The following is a 7,582-nucleotide window of genomic DNA, read 5'->3' as shown; positions in this document are numbered from 1 at the left end:
CTTCATTCACAGGTGAATTCTGCAGGTATTTCTGTGGTAGCTCTCTGCTTCCTCTGGCTCATCACCATATCTAGTTTGACGCTTAGCACATAGTAGGCACCCAATTAATATTTGTTGAATGAGTGAATAAGCAACATTGTGGGTTGAGTGATTCACTTCCTTTTATTCTTTGATGGATATTCAGGGACTCTGATCTCATTTTTACATGAAGATAGCTCTGCTGTATTATGTATTTTGTTATGTGAAGGAACTTTAGATGCATAGCATGCCAGGCTTCCATTTTACTCTAAGGGTTGAGGCCAGATAACAATATTTATATCTTTTGTACCAAATGGAGATTTCAGAAGACTGCCTTTGTCTCAAGACCAACTACTTAAAAAAATAAATTTTATTGTAAAAGTGATGAACAGAGGGGTTACAGTTATATAAGTAGGGTAATGAGGACATTTCTTTTTGAACAGTGTTACCCCCTTCTCCTGGCTCCCCTCCCCCCAAGTTGTATAGTTCATTGCTAACATGGTGTCTAGTGAGTGTCTCTGCTGGATTGGTTCACCTTTTGTTCCACTGATTCTGTGATTCCTCTTCCCTTCCCCAAATCAGATAAATAAAAGGTAGAGAAATAAAAAATAATGACAACAGGGAATAAATCAAAGGGGGAAAAAAGGAAGAAAAAAGAAATAACTTTAAACAATACAATGAAAAAACCCTCTTGTTCCCATTTCTTGGGAGTTCATTTCGATAAGTATAATTTTACATGGTCCTATGCACATAGCTGTTGGCTCAGACCACTTTAGACTTAACTTCTTGCAATCTAGTGGTTAAGCAGTCAGTCATTCTCTTCTGCCGTTAGGGGCACATTTAAGTAAAATTAATAAAAGTATTGTCAGAAGTTTGTATGGAATTATTAGAAAAGAAACAACCTTCTTGTTCCCTCCAAATAAATATAATGAGTTCTAAATTGTCTGCTCTTTTGGATAGCATATTTCCCTTCTGAAAGTGGTCTATAGATGCAACTGAAGGAAGACAAGATGAGTAGTGTTAGTGATTTCCCAAAGATGCTCCCTTGAGAGTCAGATCAAGCAAGGGAATTCTCTCAGAAAGGGCCCTGGGCAGGAATGCAGCAGGCATGCCCTAGTCTCCTTATAGCTCCCCAGGGGTTTCTTTCCAGCCTAATTCTTTCTTTGAAGACATCTACCTGCCTTCCTCAGATAGACACACTTGGCCTGCACCCACCCCTTTTTCACAGGGCCTAGAAAGCCTTGCTTCTGGGGCTGGACTCAAGATTGGATTAAAAGGCCAGACTAAAGCTTTTCTGTTCATTCCCCACACCTAACACACACACACACACACACACACACACACACACACACACACACGGAGGGGGGAGGGGACGACAAACCTAGGGTTCCCACAGTGACCACAGGGAGAAGAAAGTGCCCCTTGAATATAACTACCATCATTTAAAATGCATTAAACGCATTTTTACTTCCACTAGGACTCCACCGTGTGCAAGTATTTTCAGGGGATATAAATATCAGGTCCATAGCTATATCTTCCAAGTGCCTATGCACAGTCTCCAAGAACCTAAACTCAGTACATTCAGTATGAAGGAGATCTGTTGAAAGAGACATCCTTAAACAAAGAGGCTAGCACGTGTATATGCATTTACTCTGTATCCAATGTTGTACACACGCTTACACATCTCACTAATTCTAAGTGTGATGTGGATTTCTTGCTAGGTGAGAGGAGCAAGGCTCAGAGAGATCTAGAACTTGTCCCAAGAGAACTGCAAGACATGTGCTTCAGACACAGGTCTGTGTTGTTCCCATAGAGTGGCTGCTGCTTCTCTGCTTAAGGTTATCAATTTCCTTGACGCAATACTGCATGTCTTGCTGTTCCTTCAACGAGGCCTCACAGAACAGTAGCTCCACTGCAGAAAGAAAAGTCCCAGCCCATTTCTAGGATGGTCAAAATGATGTCTAAAGACATCGAGAAATAGTACTTACAAATTATAGGAACTACTATGAACATAAACACTGTTTTAGAGAGTGCATTCATTCTATTTGCTACAGATTTTTTAAAAAAATATTGTATTGTCTTTAAGTAGTTGTTCAAAGGAGTTGCCATTCAATAAAGCAGGTTATGAATATGCCATCCCTTTCAACCCTCTCATCTTTACTTTTCTTAATTTTGTAGGATAGTTATTGAATGTTTCTGCCTTTTAACAAAGCCATTTATGTAAACAATGAATCTTGATCTGTGTTACCCTCCAACATTTACACACACACACACACACACACACACACACACTTTGACCCACTTCTTCCCTTATTTTTCTTTATTTCTGTGGTACATATAATGAATTTTTTTAAAGTTACACAGTTTGTTGAGGTAAGTTGACTACAGAACTACCCATACTCCCCCAAGAAACATTTTCCTTTGTATTGTTGTGGATGGGACCTGAGACCCTGTGCAAGCTAGGCAAGTGCTCTCTCCCACTGAGCTACATTCTGAGCCCATCCCAGAGATACTTTTATTAATGTCCTGTGAAATCACTGTGGAGTAGATACTCTCATAAGAGCCATTTGGGGGGAAAAGAGGATGTAGATAAAACATTTATCATACAATGCTGTTGCAACTGCAGATTCCAAGATCCCAAGAAAAGTATATTTTTAAAGTCTGCCTATCTATCTATCTATCTATCTATCTATCTATCTATCTATCTATCTATCTGTCTATCTGAGACAGGGTCTCACTACTACAAAGAATTCTTGTCTGCATTCTCCTCCCTTCCCCACTTCATTTTAAATCCAAGCCAAATGAACATTTCATGAGTAGGTGGCATCCATTGTAATGACAAGAAAGGAATAACTCGTTCCCAGGAAACTACAAGTCATGCATTCCAAAACAGTGCTCCACAGACAGTGAACCATTTTGTAAGTGGACACAGTTATCACACTGGTGATAGAGGCCCTGCCCTGGAAACCACAAAGCCACACGAGCTTAGGTAAGGCCTTGGGCCCAGGCCACTTGCAAACCTTCCTGCATCTCCCAATCTACCTGGTAAGGGCATCTCAAATCCACCCGTTAGCCTGCCATCCAGATGCCTCCTTTCCTCTGCAGAAGCCATCCCCTGAGGTCCATGGTCTCACAAACATGCTGGAAAGCCTGGCCTACAAGCCCCATGTGAGTGGACACCAGAGAGGCTGACTGTGCCCCTCACACATGGTTTACAACACTGTTTGAGGCATTCGTGTTGCTGTGATGCTTGAGGACTGGTAATCTGAAGAGAACCAAGCCTCCTAGGATTTACGCATCCTACACTGTGCAGAAGCACCACCGCCTGCAGCTTGCACCTCTTCGGAATGACCTCTTAAATACTTGCTCCTTGATATATGAGTTTGAGGTCTAAATGTTTTTACACATAGAAAGACTGAATTTCCTGCATGGTTTATAACTTCCTAAATTCTATAGGAATGCCAAACACTGTGTCTTTCGCAAGTTTCACTCTTCTTTTTTTAATTTTCAAAAGTTAACAGAAAGTGCTTGGCAGATTGGGAAAGGACAGTGCCGGTGAATGACGGTACTGGAGACAGCAATGCAGTGTCGCAGTGTCTGCGGTGGTTTGCCTTCATAGCTGTATAAAGTGCTCACGAAATTAACATCTCAAAACACACATTATTGAGCCAAGCCCCATAGCACGCACCTGCAGTCCTACTCAAAAGGAAGGCAGAGAGAGGAAAATGGCAATGAGGCTAGCCTAGGCACAAAAGTTAGAGAGAGAGTGACATGGTAGGACACATCTGTAATCCCGGCTAGGCAGGCTAGCTTTGGGCAAAAACACAAAACCTATCTGATCAGGCAAGAAGAAAATATAAAGGGGATCCAAATAGGAAAAGATGAAGTTAAACTTTCTCTCTTCGCAGATGACATGATCCTATACCTAAAGAATCCCATAGACTCTACCCCCAAGCTACTAGAGCTGATCCAAAACTTTGGATATAAAATAAACCCTCAGAAATCAACAGCCTTTCTCTATGCTAACGACCCGAAGACCGAGGTGGAAATAAGGAAAGCAACTCCTTTTGCAATAGCCCCCAAAAACATAAAATACCTAGGAATAACTAACTAAAGAAGTGAAAGACCTCTTTGAGGAGAACTTTAAAAGCTTGAAAAATGAAATTATGTCAGAACCAAGGAAATGGAAAAACCTCCCATGCTCCTGGATTGGGAGAATTAATATAATCAAAACGGCAAGATTGCCAAAGGCTATCTACAAATTCAATGCAATACCCATTAATATCCCAACACCATTTTTTAATGAAATAGAGGAAGCAATCCAGAAATTCATATGGAACAATAAAAGACCTAGAATAGCAAAAACAATCCTAAGCAGAAAGAACAGTGCTGGAGGAATTACAATTCCCAACTTCAAGCTGTATTATAAAGCTATAGTAATAAAAACAGCTTGGTATTGGCACCGGAACAGGCCTGAAGACCAATGGAACAGAATTGAAGACCCGGAAATGAACCCACAGAACTACGCCTACTTAATCTTTGATAAAGGAGCTAAAACAATAGTTTGGAAAAAAGATAGCCTCTTTAACAAATGGTGCTGGCAAAACTGGCTCAACACATGCAACAAACTAAAACTAGATCCTTATATATCACCCTGCACCAAAATCAATTCCAAATGGATTAAAGACCTCGAAATCAAAACAGACACCCTGAAAACACTAAAGGAAGGAGTAGGAGAAACACTTGGGCTCCTTGGCGCAGGACGGAACTTCCTTAACAATGACCCAGAAAGGCTACAAATCAAAGAAAGGTTGGACAAATGGGACTGCATCAAACTGCAGAGCTTCTGCATGGCAAAGGACATAGCTCGCAAGATAAACAGAAAGCCCACAGACTGGGAGAAGATCTTTACCGGCCATTCAACGGACAAAGGCCTCATCTCTAAAATATATGCAGAACTAAAAAAATTACCTTCTTCCAACACAAAACCGCAAAGAACCAATAGCCCCCTCATCAAGTGGGCTAAAGACTTACAAAGAGACTTCTCTGATGAGGAAATGAGAATGGCCAAGAGACATATGAAAAAGTGCTCTATATCACTGGCCATAAAAGAAATGCAAATCAAAACAACATTGAGATTCCATCTCACCCCAGTAAGAATGTCATATATCAAGAAAACTAACAATAACAATTGTTGGATGGGATGTGGCCAAAAGGGAACTCTACTTCATTGTTGGTGGGAATGTAAATTGGTTCAGCCACTCTGGCAAGCAGTATGGAGATTCCTCAGAAGGCTAAATATAGAACTCCCCTATGACCCAGCAGCCCCACTTTTGGGTATCTATCCAAAAGAAAACAAACAAAATCACAGTAATGTCACCAGCACAACAATGTTCATCGCAGTGCAATTTGTCATAGCTAGAATCTGGAACCAACCCAGATGTCCCTCAGTACACAAATGGATCAGGAAAATGTGGTACATATACACAATGGAATTTTATGCCTCTATCAGAAAGAGACATTGCCCCATTTGTAAGGAAATGGAAGGACTTGGAAAAAATTATACTAAGTGAAGTGAGCCAGACCCAAAGAAACATGGACTCTATGGTCTCCCTTATTGGGAATAATTAGTACAGGTTTAGGCAAGCCACAGCAGAGGATCACAAGAGCCCAATAGCTATGCCCTTATGATCACATAAGATGATGCTAAGTGAAATGAACTCCATGTTATGGAAACGATTGTTATATCACAGTTGTAACTACTTTCAACGTCCCATCTGTATCTGTAGCTTCTATTATTGATGACGTTCTTGTATCACCTTCCTGTGGTTGTACCTACACTATCTCTGTAATCTTATCTGAGTATATTGGAAACCGTGTATACTGGTATTAGAAGTAGGAAATTGAAAGGGAATACCAAAATTGAGAGACACAGGGTAAAAAAAAGAGAAACAACTACAAAAGCAATACTTGCAAAACTGTTTGGTGTAAGTGAACTGAACACCTCAAGGGGGGAAAGGGAAAGTGGGAGGAGGGAGGGGGGTATGAGGGACAAGGTAACAAACAGTACAAGAAATGTATCCAATGCCTAACATATGAAACTCTAACCTCTCTGTACATCAGTTTGATAATAAAAATTTGAAAAAAACAAACAAAAAACAACTGAAGTAAGAAGGGCTGAAGGTGTGCTTCCAGGGGCAGAGCACTTGCTTAGCAAGGCCTGAGTTCAAAGCACAGTATCACCCTTTCCCCTCATCCCATCTCTCTCTCTCTCCACACACACACACACACACAGACACACACACACACACACTACTCATATAGATGTATTTCCTTTCATTTCTTACAATACCACTAGAACAGTAAGCATATTTATTTGTCTTAATTACATGAATGAATGAATATTACGTTACCTCTGGGTTTTATTGCAGGTAGCAGACATGCACAGATAGGAGACTTGATGAGGCAGAGTTAGATGTGACAGGGTTGAGAACACTGTCCTCAGGGACAAGCCCAGGATTAAACTTAACTCTGAACTTTACTCTTTCCATCCTCCTCTCTTTTACCTCTCCATCCCTCCAGGCCTCAGTCTCTCCTCTCCTGGTTGCCTTCCTTTTGGAGATCTCATCCAACCTTTCCTCATCCAGGTGCTCACTCAGATGTCACCTCCTCCAGGAATCCCCCTGTACCCACCACTCCTGCTTGCACTCTCTACCCCCTGCCCCTGCCTTCATCCTTGTTGCTCCTGTGTTGCACCTATCTCCTCCTAAAACACCCTTGTAAAATACATGTGCCCATCTGTCCTTTGCCTCAGTCATAGGCATAGGCACTGGGCAAGGGAGCTGGGGCCACTTCAGAATCAGGGCCTGGAATAACAGACAGTAGCACAACGTGAGCACTTGGTGGATATTTGTTAAGTGAATGAATTAATGCATGAAGATACTGCCTGTGTTCCCTGCTCCCTAAGAGTTATGAGGAATCTTCTTCTCACTCCTATCTACATAATTTACAGCCAATCTAAGTTAGCATTAATTCTTTCAAATATATCCATCAAATGCCTACCATATTTCAGGCACTGAGAATACAATAATAAATAAGACATCTGCCCGCATACAGGGCTTTACAATTAATGATTGGCTTAAGTACCTCAAAAAAAAAAAGTCTGAGTTGTTTGGTAAAGTGACTTTACTCTTTTTAAATCTATTTCTTTTTTGAATTTTGAATATCTTTAAAATACAATGGTTGTGGTATTCATACATGAGGAATTACATTTCACACATTAAGAGAAAATGGTTACGACGAAGGGCATTTTTTTTTTTACCAGCATGAGTGACCCTTCCCCCAGTTCCAATGGCACTCTTCCTCAAGGCCCTGAGATATTATCCTTGAGAGATGGATGCATGAAGGCAAAACCTGGGTGATGGATCTGTGTGGAAGCTTCTAGTTCTCTTAAATGGAGTGGCCTTCAGAAATCCCACTCTGAGACACAGAGGGACGATCTGTCCTCTGAGGAATCCCGCCAGCTAGGAACATCCAATCGATCTTCTTTCTTAGGTGTTCCAGG

This window comes from Perognathus longimembris, chromosome 11, assembly GCF_023159225.1.
Source record: "Perognathus longimembris pacificus isolate PPM17 chromosome 11, ASM2315922v1, whole genome shotgun sequence".
NCBI lineage: Eukaryota > Metazoa > Chordata > Mammalia > Rodentia > Heteromyidae > Perognathus > Perognathus longimembris.
This window is presented reverse-complemented; position numbering follows the sequence as displayed.